Source organism: Mustela nivalis, assembly GCF_964662115.1.
Source record: "Mustela nivalis genome assembly, contig: HAP1_SCAFFOLD_1202, whole genome shotgun sequence".
Classification (NCBI taxonomy): domain Eukaryota; kingdom Metazoa; phylum Chordata; class Mammalia; order Carnivora; family Mustelidae; genus Mustela; species Mustela nivalis.
Window position 1 is genome coordinate 121,118 of NW_028135462.1, and position 15,981 is coordinate 137,098.

Below are 15,981 nucleotides of genomic sequence, written 5' to 3' on the forward strand. Positions count from 1 at the left end.
TGCTGATGACAGCCTTGTGGAGGGAGGGCAGAAAGAGCCACCACCATGACACTTGAGTTACAGATCGAGCTTGGGGATAGAGAAGGGATCAGGGCACGGTAGAGCAGCAGCTGGCAAAGTGATTCTGTTGAGCTTAAGCTCACAGTGCCTTAGCGAATTAGAATGGGAAATGCCTTGCTATTGTCTGTGACTCTGTGATTGTGTGAGTATGAGTGACAGAGTGGGGACAAAGAGAGAGGGAGAGAGAATACATTAAATTTTAAAGAAGGACAATAAGGGACGCCTGGGTAGCTTACTCAGTTAAGCATCTACCTTTGGTTCAGGTCATGATCCCAGGGTCCTGGGATTGGATCCCATACCAGGCTCTAGTGGGGGGCCTGCCTTCCCTCTGCCTGCAGCTCCCCTTGCTTGTGATCTCTCTCTTCCTCTGTAACAAATAATAGTAAAAAATAAACAAGGGCGATACGTTATGTTTACTTTTGTTTCTGATGCCAGACATGGGTTCAGAGGATTGAAGAGGGAGATCCAAGGAGCTAGCCTCTCAAGAGGAGTGAATACCTAGTCACTGGTAAGACCCCTGGTCCTGCAATACAATATGGCTCCTGTGATCTGGGTCCTGTTAAATGCCCCTCGCCATCCTTCACCCGATAGTTTGATTCTTCATTGCGTTCAGTGTGGGGAACTGGGAGAAGCTATGACACTTGGCCCTTTGTGGAGGAATGTTAGTAGTATAAATAGCAATAGTTATCAGTTCTGGAGCACTTCCATGACTCTGCTGCAGGCACTCTGCTGTGACCTGGGTTTATAGCAGTGAGATAAACATAGAAATAGATGTGGGCTCTGTTCCCAAGAATCTGAAACCCACTATTCTTCTTGTCCCCTTCCCATTCTGTCTTCTTCAGCCCTTGTGCAGGAAGCTTGCTTGCTTCTCCCCTTCCCTCTCCTGCTCCCCCTGCTTGTGCTCTCATTCCCTCTCTCTGACATGTAAATAAATCAAATGTTTTAAAAAATTATAAAAAATGCAAAACAAATAACCATTTTTGGAGAGTGATTTTCTGAATGCAGTTATGGGCAGTGCTGGGTACTGAAGAAGACGCTCTGCTGACCAGAGGAGTGGGGAAATTACAGAACAAATTCCACAGGTCATTGAATATATCACATTCATCACCCCACCCATAGCACTTATTAATCTCTAGCCCAGCCAATATGTTGGTTATAAAAATGAGCTTTCTCCAAACTGACAGGAAGTTCTCGTTTTAGCAATGTAAATCATTCTGATCTTTATCACTAATGTGATCTAATCCTGTCTAGTAAAGAAACTTGAGAGTTCTATATCTCTGTAAGCATTTAAGAAAAACAATGGACTCTACTCTAATTACTTTTTAACTAACTTGACTTGCCAAAGGAAGGAGAAAGTAAATATCAGAAATCTTACCACTAAGCACAAGTTGCAAGTTATACCTGCCAAAATGTGGTTCAAAATATAAGTAACCAGTCTCCTTAGAAGCCTTTTACCTTCTTATATCTGTTATGTTGGGTAAATGAGTAGTTACTAGAATACAGCTGGCTCAGTGATCACAATTCTGCTTACCCTCAGAAATATAAATAGATTACATGTTTAGCCCGGTAACTGGACACTGATATAGAATTATTCACTGGCTGATTCCTAGATCAGAAACCACAAAAAATTTTTCTTTTTTATGGAAGTATGGCTGTTACAATAGTCTCACCTGTACCTCATAGTGATTGACTTAACTACTCTATACGTTACAACTCTAGATGTAACATTTTAATAAAACAACAATATCTTTGATGGTATCATGGAAATGTAAGTGCCTTGTGCACTTTTCTTAATGTGTATAATTACCTAAACATCATAGTAAGTAAATCAAGGCCATTGTCAAGCTTCCGTCAAGGAGAGTCCTTAACTAGAGGGATTTCCCATTGCTCTCAGGATGATAACCTCTGAGTTACAGGTTCCGTTAGTTGGCCACACACATTTGGAGCCTTGTGGACTTTCTGACAGCTGAGCAGCATATCTGTTTCAAGCATTGTGATCCCTGTTCTTACTGCAAGAGTGACAGTTGTCACTTTTCCTTTGACCCCTGTCTTTAGGAAAGTGTCTGACTCAGAAAGTCGAGTCAGTACCCCCCAAAAATATTTTCAGGAGAACCACCTCAAAGATGATCACCTGAGATACTGTCAAGAAAAAAAAAACTGAAATTCTAAGCAACATCCATAAAAAGTATTTTCATGTTGATAAGGAAAGATTTTCCCCTAAATACCAGAGAGGCTCCATGAAAGTGAGATTTTTACCTATTTTGTTCACCGTGTCACCAGTCCCTAGAAGAGCGCCTAAGACATCACTCAAGATTAGGTTGCTTTGAATGAATCAAATGAATGAATGAACTGTAGCCTTTGATAGTGAGGTAGTTTATGGTCCTTAGGCAAGAGATGTGATTTGTGTTGGGATTTCAAGAATGGGAGGTGCCGAAGAGAAAATTGAGAAGCTAAATGTGAAAATATGCAATTTACTGACTGGAGTAGTTCTGAATATATTTCAAACATAATTAAACTATGGCTGTGGGTCTATATGCGTTTTCATAATTTTCCCTTGAAAATGTGAGGCATACAGATGTCATCTCCAGTGAATTCTCCTTGTCCGTATACAGAATCACCAAAAAAAAAAAAAAAGGCATTCTGACAGTCCTCAGCCCATCCACTCCAGGATTGTGACTCTTTCTTCTCCATGTTCTTTCTGACATCATGGACTTTCAGGTTGACCTCTCTCATCTTGGGTCCCACTCTCATTAGCTGTAGAAGTCATGCGATGTTTGTGATGTGAGGGTGGCAATACTCTCTGACTTTTGGTTACAATATGTCTTTGAAAGCCAGTGTTTATTCTGCTTTTACAGCATTTCTCCATTTGAATTGGCCACCTTTTAAGTGGTCATTAGCCACATGTGGCTACTAGCCATGGGACTTGGACAGCAGAGGTGTGGAAAATCCGCACATTCTTCCACTCAAAGGATATTGTGAGTTATGCTACATCTTTTTTTTTGAAGTGCCTTTTTTAGATATTTAAATTCAATTAGCCATTAGATAGTACATCATTGGTTTCAGAGAATTCAGTAACTCATCAGTTGTGGATAACCCTTGGTGCTCATCACATCACGTGTCCTCCTTAATGCCTATCAACCAGTTTCTCCATGTCTCCCACTCCCCTCCCCCCCAGCAACTCTCAGTCTGTTTCCTATAGTTAAAGGTGCCTCATGGCTTGTCTCCCTTTCTGATGACTCCCATTCAGATTTCCCTCCCTTCCCTCTGATCCTCTGTACTACATCTTAATCTCAACAGTCAAGCAGTGGTAGTAATTCAGTCATGGAGTCATGCATATTCTAAATCTGATGAGGTGGATTCCCATACTGCCTTTGTCTCTTCTAGAGCGCTTACATTTGTTATATTATTGCTGCTGCGTTCATGTTTCTCGTTCACTGAATGTCTGATAAAAGAATTAGTAAAATGTGTGACTGCAGAAAATACAATGGTCATGGATGATGAAGATTTTCTCCTTGACCAGACTCGAGTCAAGTTCCTTTGAGTCCTCTTTCTGTGTACCTTGACCTTAGGCTCCGCCCACTTAGCCCAGTTTTAGCAAGAAATCTGCTTGGTCATTTTTCAGCAATCTTCTATCCTACTCTTGATATCTGATCAAATTCCTTATCTCTCACCCCTGGTATCTTACCACTTTTTTTTTTTTTAAGATTTATTTATTTTGACAGAGAGAGAGCCTGAGCAGGGGGAATAGCAGAGGGAGAGAGAGAACCAGACTCCCCACTGAGCAGCAAGCCCAATGCCAGGCTTGATCCTGGGATCAGATCATGACCAAGCCAAAGCCAGAGATTTAACCAACTAAGCCACCCTGGTGCTTCAGTATCTATAACCCTTAATATCTGATCCAATCCCTTATTCCCAGGGCACCTGGTTGGTGCAGCTGGTTGAACGTTTGACTCTTGGTTTCTACTCTGGTCATGATCTCACGGTCCTGAGATTAAGCCTCACCTCAGGCTCTATGCTCAGTGAAGAGTCTGATTAAAATTCTCTTTCCCTCTCCCTCTACCCCTACCCCTGCTCCCTCTCTTTAAAATGTATTAATAAGTCTTTTAAAAAATTCCTTATCCCCTGATCTCAATAGTTTATGACCCTAGCCTTCCTTCAACAATATTACTGTCCAGATGGTTTAGCCAGAATCCCTTCATCCTTACCCTTGATGTTCCATCTTAATTTTACATTCAGTGATCCCCACCATGCTCTTTAGCTGTAAATCTCCATTTGTCTGAGCTGAGCCAGATTTCTCTCCCATACTATACAATAAAATCTCATCATAGTAGCATCCCTTGATTAAAATCTTCCTTACTCTCTTTAATGGGTGTCACAATATTTTTTTTTTCTTTAACAGTCAGGAGGGTGCTAATGGAGTACCATGACAAAAGGCCTAACTTCCTGTAATGGACATTTCCTTGGTTTACCTGACAAATACTCTTTCTATCTTCTAAGGAAAATTTCCGGTTCTCAGTATAACTGCCAACTGGCCCAGGGGTGGACAAGTGAGGCAGATGAGACCAAAATGAAAATTCTGTTGAGACACTGGACCTTGAGGATTCAAGCCAAGGACATAAAAGTGTTGGTACTCCATTATTCTGATGGTCCGTTAACTCTTGCTTTTTTGGTTCCTGTGTCTATCACTGCCCCTGCCTTTTTGAAGATAATGACCATTCATCTGAGTACACGGTTCACAGAATCCCTTTGCAGTGGCCCATGCGGGCCAAGGTAGTAGAGCATAATAGATCTCTGTAAGTTTTTAAAAAATGTCTTTGTCCCTGTTGCCCATGGCCATTAAAGACCAAAGGTCGGGGGTAGGGGGATATTGGAAAAGGTGAAGTTATAGTTACTCACTGATTTTTTGATTGGTAGAGAGAAAGCAACACCTACATACAGGGCCAGTGGGTGAGTGGAGGAAACATCTTTGGCTCTAGGAGGAATGGGGGAAGGAGAAATATTAATAATCTTTGTCTTTGGAACTGCCCCTGAAGACTTCCCCACACAGGAAAATGACCTAGCGTGACTCTCCTAAACTTCGGCAAGCCCCTTAAATTTAACTGACTTCTAGATCTGATACTCCCTGCTGGATAACTCTGATCATTATTGGATTGTTACTTATTTTATTTTAAAATTATTTTTAAAGAAAATTTTAATCTAAATACAATTAATTAACATATAATACTAGTTTCAGACATACAGGTTAGTGATTCATCAGTCTTTTGTAACACCCAGTGCTCACTGTATCACATGCCTTCCTTAATGTCCATCACCCAGTTACCCCATCCACCCATCCCTCTCCCCTCCAAGAACCCTCAGTTTGTTTACTGTGATTAAGAGTCTCTTCTGAGGGGTACCTGGCTGGCTCAGTGGGTTAAAGCCTCTGCCTTCAACTCAGGTTATGATCTCAGGGTCCTGGGATCGAGCCCCACATCAGGCTCTCTGCTCCCTGGGGAGTCTGCATCCTCCTCTCTCGCTCTTCCTGCCTCTCTGCCTACTTGTGATCTCTGTTTGTCAAATAAGTAAATAAAAATCTTTTTTTTTAAAGTCTCTTCTGGTTTGTCTCCCTCTTTGACTTCATCTTGTTTTATTTTTTTCCTTTACTCCCCTATGATTCTGGTTTGTTTCTTGAACTCCACATATGAGTGAGATCATATGATAATTGTCTTTCTCTGACTGACTTATTTCGCTTGGCATAATACCCTCTACTTTCACCCCTGTCATTGCAAATAATTGCCATTTATTTTAACTCGACAGAGAAGGCCACTAGAAACAGCAGGTGATGGCCCCAGCTCCTGTTCCTCCATGCAGAACATCTGTCAACACCTGTGGACATCTTTTCCTCCCCCCATTCCTATGAATGTTGCTCAGTTGTTACATGGCATGGACAAATGCTGTTGGCTGGTGGCATGGACACACTGGACAAGCTTGGCCTTCGGTAAAACAAAGACTGGCTTCAATTACTCAAACTGAAACAGGAATGCTTGGATGAACAAGCCTGCCAGGAAGTCCCACTGGAGGTACTCAACCTGTGCCCCTTCCCTCCTTGGACCAAGAACCTGAACTTGAGAGATGAATGGCTTATCCAAGGTTATGGCAAGGTTACACAGACCTGAAACTAGACACAGGTGTACATGCCTATTGATCAAGGCTGGCTGAGAAATCGAACTGCCTCAAATCTTGATTCTTTTTGCCACTTCTTATTCTCTGACCCTGTTTTTCATAGATTAGGATGTAGGAATAATAAAAATATCAGCTAATGGGGTATCCTGACTTTTTGATCTTTTAGTTCTTGTCAGACATTTACCATAATGCTTAGCACATGGATATGTGTGTGCACACACGTGCACATGCATGACACTCAAAAAATTGTTCCCTGATATTAACTTTATCAGTGCACTTTGCATCCACCACCAATTGGCTGTTTTGTCACAAACTGATTAAAGCAGAACTGTCAAGTGAGGAACTTCAAAGCCAAAGCATTAAGTGCTTTGAAAAACCAGCACCTGGGAGGATTTGTCTCAGCATCTGTGATTAGAAGGCAGCAAAAAGAGACTTTGGGGACACAGTTCACCCCTTCATGAAGCAGCCATTCAGAACTTTCTCCGAAGGGCTAATGCCTAATCTTCCAAAGACCAGCAAGAACAAGCTTATGGTCTGTTAAAATCAGATTTTTAAAAGATTTTTATTTATTTATTTGAGAGAGAGAGAGAGAGTGAGAGAGAGAGCATGAGAGGGGAGAAGGTCAGAGGGAGAAGCGGACTCCCCATGAAGCTGGGAGCCTGATGCAGTCCTTGATCCTGGGACTCCAGAATCAAAATCAGTTTGATTGACTCAATACAGTCAGGGAGGACAGTCCTCAGGAGTCACAGAATGCTGGTTGCCATGAGGGAGGAGTCTTTTACAAAGTCTGGGCTCTCACAGAAGGAGTCTGAAGCACGTGTATGGAAAGCAGAGGTCAGTTCTGGATTAGAAGCTCTTTCTGAGGGGAAATGAGTAGAAGCAGGGATTAACCAGGACTTGGGCTCTGCTTTATTCAGTTCAAGTTGCTGCAACAAATGATGACAGACTGGGTGGCTGAAATAGCAAAACATGTACTATTCCTTGCAGTTCTAGAGACTGAGAAGTCCAAAAGCAAGATCCTGGGAGATCTGATATCTAGCAAGAGACTGCTTCATTATCTACAAATGCCCATATTTCTGTTGTAGACTTGCATGGATGACAGCTGGCAGAACAATCTCTCAGGTCGTTTCTCAGAAGTGCTTTTATCTCATTCACAAGTGTTCCAATCTCATGACCTCACCACCTCTCAAAGCCCATACCTCCTGATGGCACTCCTTGAGGGTCAGGGCTTCAACATCTGAATTGGGACAAGACACAAACATTCAGTCCATTAGCAAGTGTTGTCATGAGGACAGCATAGCTTATCAACTGGGTATCCCCAGGAATCCATGGGACTAGCAAAGCAGAATCTGGGGGTGTCACTGGTAGGAAAGCAGGAGGTCCCCAAGAGACAGTCCTCATAGCATTTTACAGAGACAGCAGGACCCTTGAGAAACAATAGTTTCCGTGACGCATACACCAGCCTTTATCTATGCCTGTCCTCCCTGCTGGATTCACAGCAAGCCTACTTCTTTCTTTTCCAGTACAAATGGATTTCCACTCTCTGAATCCTGATGAATTTTTGCTCTTTTGCAGTTAGTAGGTTGTCCCTCAGGATTCTGCATGTCTGGATTTGCAATCGTGGAAACTGCCAAAGGTCTAGGGACCTGCATGGCAGAACCCGGCCTCTACCACTATTGCCCAAGGTAGGGACTCTGGTCCCTTGAGCGTCCTGTGCTGCTGTCAAAGGTCTGTGTACATTGGCTTATTGTTTTTTTTTTTTAATGTAATTGCTTATACGTGTGTTTCATCATGCTCAAGTGGCCTTTCTGTGAAAAAGTGGCCAAGCTACACAAAGAAGTCACTGAAGAAAGTTCTAAGAACTCCTGGTTAGTATGAGGCTAGAGAGAGAGAGAAAGAGAGGAAAGAAATCTGCCTCTCTGCATTTTGCAAGTCCCTGGGCAAAATCTGTTGGCTGTGCACTCCTCACACGAAGATTCCAGGCAGGGAGACCCTCCTGAGCCTCATCTCCCTGAGTTCCTCTTCCAGGAGCAATCCCTAGTTTGAGACCAGGGTTATCGAAAATAGAGCAGCAAAGCAGTGTCCAGAAGGAAGGACTGCCACAGACCATGGAGCACCAGGGGGACAGGCTGGTACCTCCTCACGGTTGGGGTACAAATGGGCTCAGCTCAGCAGGTATAGGGGTGCCCTTGGCCCCTCTGGTGGGCTTTACAGTGCCCCAATCTCAGGAAGAAAAAAGGCTGGCTCATGTGACTTATTTTTGACTGGGAATGAGCTGACAGCAATGGAAATAAACAAGTAGGGAATGATGTTGGAAAGTTGGAGGGTTTGTCCTTTATATCTCAGCTTTCTCTCCTATCTTCCCTTGCTCTGTAGTGTGTTATCAAAGAAGTTTTTGGCATGATATTCCTGTTCACTGATTAACTCTTGAGCTGTGTCTTTTCTGCTGTTCAGCTCATCTGGTGAATTCTTTTACTGTAAAAAGTATCTTGCCCTTGCAAGGGCAATGGCAAGACCTGAGAAATCCCAGAGATTTCAGCTTGCCACCCAGAAGGAAACCAGGCTATTTGGAATGCTGGAAAGGATTCAGAGTAGGGGAAATCGTCTTGGACATCTGAGACCACCCCCACATTCAGCGGTCCACTGGACACAAACCCAGACCTTGATACTGATCCTGAACAATGCTCTCAACTCAGACCCCTGTGATCCTCGCCACAGTGCTTTCAGATCAGTGCAGCCATGCCCATAGGCACAAACTCTTAAGCCTAGATTCTGTCCTGAGAGGTCTGTCCACGATGGCCTGGCTCTAAAGCCTCAGAGATTGGGGACAGTGAGGAACACCATAGGACTCACCCTGCCACCCTGAAAGGAACCATGCCATTTGGAACTCCAGAAAGGATTCAGAGGAACTGAAATCTGCATTCCTACCTGGGACACCCCATATTCAGCAGGCCACTGGATGCAAACCTGGAGCTTGACACTCACCCTGAACAAATCCCTCGACTGCTTCCTCCCCCAGAAAGATGGACAGAGTGCTGGCAGATCGGGCCTGCCATGTGGTGGGCCCTAACCATAACCTTTGGTTTGGTTCGGTTCTCAGGATTGTGACCCCAAAGGCCTTGCAGTAGGTGCCCTACAATTTGGGGACACATGGGCAATCCCAGAGGACTCAGCCTGCTGCCCAGAAGGAAACTGTGCCATTTGGAACTCCGGAAAGGATTCAGAGGAGCAGAAATCTGCATGCCTAGCTGAGGACACACCCACACAGAGCTGACTCCTGGACACAAAGCCAGAGCCAGACACTCACCCTCACCTCCACTGTCAACTCAGCCACCCAGACAGCTCTCCATGGGGTCTTCAGGTCAGTCCTGCCATGTCCCTGGTTCCTAACACTAACCCTTGGATGGGTTCTGTAATGATCTCCTCATTTCAGGTTATGTGGTGGTTCTGCAGGACATTGTCCTGGTGTGGGATCAAACACACTGAAGCATCCCGTGTGAAGTGGCAAACGTGGTAAAGAAATGACGGCTGGGGAATCTGAGTGTGGAGACAGCACGTATTTGTGCTGCTATAACAAGCTGACTGCACTTTGAAATCACCACAGAGGAAATGAATCTTCCAAACATCCATGTTAGCACGACGACACGGAAGCAGAGAGAACATCAGACTTTGGGATGGAGGCCAAGCCCTCCCAGATCCAGGTCACCCAACATGGAGAGGACACATGTTAGCAAGAGACTCGTGGGAGAATTAAATCATGGGCCCCTGTATCTCAGGTGCAGTAGAAGCAGTGGATTTGGAATTTCAGTTTTTCCACAACGTTCCACCACAAGCTGGTTAGAACTGTGCAAAAGCAGGAAGGGAAGCCCCAGTAAAGTGGACTGGGGATGCCAGAAGGGGAGGCTGGAAGGGGGCGCCTGCTGCTCAGTGCCCATTACAGACTCCACATTGCAATCCCCCACAGGAGAGACTCACCAATTCCAGGCCCCACACGGGAAGGTGGAGGTTCATCTCCTGACTTTTTGTAGGAGCATTGCAGCTCAGCTGGTGAGAATTCTCCATCACCCTGCCTTTCTCCAAGGGACTTTCCTTCAAGCACCCTTCCCAACTTCTTCCTCCTCCATGAAATAATGTTAATCTCCTTTGTTTCTCGCACTTGCCTGTGATGGGACCTTAGCTTGCTCAGCCCAGAATGCCATTCTCTGCTCTTCCCAATTAAATACATTCTGCTGGTCAAATAACTGGGAGATTGAGTTTAAGGCCAATCGAACAAATAAATACAAGAACTTGCAAGGAACAAAATCAATATGCACAAATTAGTGGCACTCCTAGGTGCTCGGAAGGAACCATCAAATAGAGACTGCAGAGAACGATCTCATTTACAACTGCATCCAAGACAGCAAGATACCCGGGAGGCCCCTGAACCAAGAAGGTGACAGACCTGTCATCTGACAGCCCTGCAACAATGACGACAGACAGGGAGGGGTACACACAGAGATGGGGAGGCACTGTGCTCAGGGAAGAACCCACACTGGGAAAATACCTACTCTCCCCAAAACCGTCTACAGAGTCCTCACTCTGGCTCCCGAATTTCCGGACTCGGTGCAAGCCTGGAGTGGGTGTGGACACGGGAAGGACCCCGCAGGGCTGAGGTGGGGAGAGCACAAGCACCGAAGCAGGGGGACGCTCCCTGACTTCAGACCATCTGAGGAGCCCAAGGAACCTAATCCGTGAGCACACAAACACAGATGAGGACCTAGGAGCACCCGAGCCCAGAAAGGGGGGACCCCACAGCCCCGCGCACAGCACAGCAGGAGGCCACGTCTCCTCACACAAAACGACGGAAGCCCCAGTGTCTACACAGGGCGCCCTTCCTCTGTGGGGTCCTGAGACCACGAACCCCTTGACAGTGCACTCAGGCGGCTTCTCCTCAGCTCCTCCAGCATCTGGTCCTTAGGAGGTTGGACTGCTGCCAGTGTGGGCGCGTCCTCCACCACGGGTCCGGTCAGTGTGGATGCAGAGCCACACCCTCCTCAGCTTGTCCTGTCAGGGTGGGAGGCGCCCCACATTCTCCAGAAGTCTCCACAGTGGGTCCTGAAGAGGCGGGGCTCTGGTCCCAGCTGTGGCTGTGCAGCCTTAGCTCAGGGCGGAGCTGGGGTCTGGCGCCCTCTGCAGGCGGTGCAAGGCAGTGCAGGACTGTGGGAGCTCACCCTTCAGTGGAAGGTCCTGCTCCCTCCTGGGGTCCAGCTGATGCCATTTCATTCCGGAAATTCAAGCTGCATGGAGCCCAATACCCCCCAACTTCCCCCCAAATAGCTAAGGAACAATGAATTGGAAACAATGTGGAATTACAACAGTCCTTGACCCAAACAGTGTCACTGAACATGGCCCTGATGCAGACCCACACTCTGACCTCAACTTGGTCTCAAGCCTGGACCCTACCCTAATCCAAGACCCTAACCCTAGCCCCCAACCCAAACAATGTTCACAAGAATCAAAAGGTAGAAACTGCAAATATCCATCAATGGCAAGTGCCTAAGCAAAGTGTGGTGAAGCATTTGAATTTGGGTACAGGTTCAGGTTTTAGTCAGAGTTCTAGATCAGGCTTTGGGTTTAGTGTTAGGGTGAGGGTTTAGAGTGAAGGACAAGGGAACAGAGTTATAGTTTAGGGCTTTAAGTTTATGATTTAGGCTTTAAGACTCAGGGCTTATGGGATAAAGTTCAAGGTCAAATTTGGGGTTTGACTTCATGCTGAGATTTGGGTTCAGGTTTCATGACTTGGAGGTCTGGTTTAGGGTTTGGGTTCGTGGTTCAGGGCTTGGATCCAGGGCTCAGGTACAGGCTTTGGGTTCCATTCCAGGTTTGGGATTCAGGGTTCTAGTTTGGGCTTTAAGGTCAGCTTAGGTTTCAGCGTTGGTAGGGTTTAAGGTTAGGTTTAGGGATGACACATTTTCTTCAGTTGTCATCATGGACAAAATAATTCTATCTGAAGTTTCTAAGTCAGAAATGTATTTCATCTGGGGGCGCCTGGGTGGCTCCGTGTGTTAAGCCTCTGCCTTGGGCTCAGGTCATGATCTCAGGGTCCTGGGATCGAGCCCTTCATCAGGCTCTCTGCTTGATGGGGAGCCTGCTTCCCCATCTTTCTCTCTGCCTGCCTCTCTGCCTACTTGTGATCTCTGTCTGTCAAATAAATAGAATTAGTAAAAGCTATTATATGATCTTTTACAAACCATTTCCTATCTTTGCATTCTCATGTGCCAAGAGAGACAGGGGTTATTTAAAACCCTGAAGAGAGTGCTCTTGCTTTTAAATTGCCTGTAACCTTCGTGTAATAGATTTATGATTGATGATAGATTTAGTTAAAATATAACTATTTAAAATATTTACTCTCAGTAAACGATTTCAACCTATGCTCATTTAAGTAACTTGGTGCATAATCCCTTTTCTATTAAACCATAGTGCAAGGACCAATGCAGCGTTTCCAGGAGAACCCCAAGCTATTTTTCTAGAATGGCTGTATGCTTATATATGGCGTCCTGTTTTCACTCCCTTTGTGGAGCACCTACCCTGGAGGTCATGTAATAATCAATGACCAAAAAAAACAAACAGAAAACCCAAACATCCAGGTCGAAGTGCCATCCCTGCCTGGAGTCAAGGAGACTGCTCAGACAGATCCAGGGCATGCATCTCAGCCCAGGCCTGTGCTGGGGAAGCTGGTTCCTGGCTTTGGGCGCAATCTGGAAGCCAGCAAACTGACCCAAGAGTGCAGCCGGCGTTTAAGACTGATGATCTATTCGCAGCCAGGCTGCACGTGGACAGCCGCTCAGGGAGCCAGGCTAGGAGGCTGCCCAGCCCAGGTGCTGGCAATGCAGTAGCATGCCAGTGCTCAGGCCTCAGGAGTGAGGGGGCGGGGCCGGCGCAGAGAAGGGTCTTTGCTAATTTCCAAAGCTGGAAGTTTGCTCTCAGAGGACTCAGGAGGGAGGGGGCGGGGGCGGGTCGGGGGCGGCATGGAGAAGGGGCTTTGCTAATTGCCCAGGCGGGAAGGAGGGGCGCGCAGCGCCAGGGTGCTGTGCTGCAGCCCATTCGGGACTGCAGGACCCACCATACTCGCTGCCCCTGCGCTCCCACGCTCCAGCCTAGCCCCAGACGCTGCGGTGTCCCATTCCCGTTCAGGCCGCCTGCTGCCCCTCCCCGCCCCATGGCTTCTCTGGAGGACCCTCTGTTCACAGGTAAAGTGACACCGCGACGCGCCCTCACCTGAAGCAGAAAACACGAGCCAAGAGCAGGGTGTGGGGTGGTGGGGCCCAGCCTCCCGCCAACCCCAGTGCACCAGGACCACTCTGGATGCCATGCCACACCGTGTCCGCAGGGGGTCGGGCCAGGACAGTGCCACAGGGGGTACCGCCTCACCCCCGCCAGCGGGCAGGCTAGCCCCCATAGTTCGCACTCCCACGCGCCTGTCAGAGCCTCCTGCCATTCCCAGGGCACCCAGAACCCAGAGAGTGAGGCCTTGGGTGCTTTCTAGTGACAGATTCAAGGCAATTTTTCGACTTTGGGACTCAGAGTTAACATAGTTTTCATTTGTGATTATTATTTTTGTGTGGGGGCCGTCGCTTTTCTTTTGACCTATGCTTGTTTTCACTCCCGGTTCTGAAGAAGCCCCTAAATCCTAACCCTTTGAGGACTCCGAAAGCTCTCAGAGCAGCAGTGCTGGGGGACAGTGTGGACACATGGTTTGGTTTCTCCTCTGGCCTGCTTCTGTGGCAGCCCCGCTCTGTCCTCCTCAGACTTCAGAGCAATATCTGAACAAGTGGAGAAGCGACCAGGGGGTCAGGAAGGTGGCCACCGAAGAGTGACTTCTCTGGAGGGTGGCTGAGCTAGCAAGTGAGCATGTTAGTCCAGCTCTGCCTGCATTCAGTATGGAGCTGAACAGGGGCCAGGGAAGGGGAGGAGGAGCAGAGAGCAGAGACAAAGGGACCAAAGAGGAGATTCAGATGAAGGGAAGTAATGGGGAGGAAAGAGAAGAAACTCAGGAAGACAGGTATGTAGAAAGGAAAAGGGATGAAGAGGGCATTGGGAAAGGGCACCACCAGGGAAGGAGAGAGGGGAAAGAAAGAGGGAGGAAGAGAGGAAAGGGGAAAGGGAGAAGGGAGGAGTCAGCATGCCAGGGCTCCCCCTGCATCTGAAGAAGAGGTGGCTGGTCCAGCTTGTCAAACAGGGTGCTCACTCTTTGGTCCCAGTTTCTGCTCCCAGTGCTACTGGGCTTTTCAAAGAAGGCAGGCTGTCCCTTGGGACCTACTGGAGCCCACTGGAGCCCACAGGAGGGTGGGAGAGGTAAGATGCCACCAGGTACTGTCTGAGCTGCTCCCAGCCACCAGCCTCACCACATGGTGCAAGAGGGACCCCAGAACAAAGGACGGACACAGGCCAGCATGTCTGCTGGTGGCCCTGGGCACTTAGCTCATCGTAGTGATCCACACCGCCTCCTCAACCCACGCTTTCAAAGCCTCCTTCTTTGTTTTTGGCTTTCATGTCTGTAGGAACATGAGCCAGATCTAACTCATCTCCGACAGACAATTCTGACTCACCCCGTGTCAGATTTTTAAGAGTGGCTGTGATAGAGTAAGATAGCAATGCTCCAACAAACGGACTGTTTCCTCCCACTTGACCTCAACAGTCTTATACATTTTCTTAGCGAAAACATCTTGTCTCCTTCCATTAAGCTCATAACGTGGTCTAGGAGTATACATGCGCCTTTGGTAGATGCGAAGCGATACAGAGGTCCTTTTTTTTTTTTTTTTAATTTTACAAGGCAAAGTCAGTGAACACATCCAACTTGACGAATACGTCTCTAAAATGTCAATCCAGGCAAAGCTTTTTCTGCCTACAGTTTGGAGCCTACGTAGTGACATTTTAAAAATGCTTTCAGTCCCTCAGTGAGGCTCTTTGAAGCTAGGAGGGCTTACTACGTGCCAGGCACTGTGTCAGGTGTTGGAGCTAAAGGGAAGGAGAGCTTGGAGGCTGGCTGGGGAGGGACATCCATGACACAAGCACAGCTAGAAACGGAGGCCAATGCTAGAAAAGAGAGAGCAGGCTGCATGGAGAGTGTGTACCATGGGGCTTGTGAGCTCACGAATAAATGGGAGTAACTGGAGTGGGGAGATGGGGGAGAGAAGAGGGTCTTCCCATCAATGGGAATCACCTGTGCTTGGAGGCAGGTGGCATGAGAGGTCTCCACAGGAAGAAGGAGGCAGTGTGGTTGAAGGGCAGAGAGATGGGGCAGAACAGGCATCAGTCAGTTGGAGGGGTATGAAGAGACTAATGGGAGGATTATGGGTGCCTTTGGAGGACTGAGAATTTGTTAGAAGATCAGTGCAGATTTCTATGGAGACAAATGCCAGGAACTGATAGGTCTTTGAAAGGTCACTCTGGCTGCCTTTTGGCAAAGGGGTTGGTAAAAGGCACTTGCAGGTGTGAACACACCAGGTGGGAGGTGAGTGCAGGAAATCAGGTGAGGGAGCATGGGAACTTGGTCCGGGGGTATATAAGGGAGAATAGCCTTTAAGGAGTTCCACAAATTGGCACCAGCTGTGGCTTCATTACAGAGCTGGAAGGGGGAGGTGGGTGTGTCCTGGAGGTTACAGAAATTACATGAGAAAGGGAAGTCTTTTTAGATCTCTTTTTCAACTAGAGGAACTCTCACCTTATTGATAGAATTCCAGAGTGGGAACCAATGATATGAGGACATCTTTGAAATGT

General features: G+C 47.0%; 1 long non-coding RNA gene across 1 annotated transcript in view; it reads left to right on the plus strand.

Annotated features, from left to right (window-relative positions):
* LOC309857316 overlaps positions 1–6,368 on the plus strand; it is a 75,227-nt gene extending 68,859 nt beyond the window's left edge. Inside the window, exons 2-3 of the long non-coding RNA XR_014307627.1 lie at positions 2,916–3,035; positions 5,857–6,368. This is a non-coding gene — a long non-coding RNA (uncharacterized lncRNA). The remainder of the gene's footprint in view (positions 1–2,915; positions 3,036–5,856) is intronic.
* The last annotated feature ends 9,613 nt before the right edge of the window (positions 6,369–15,981 follow it).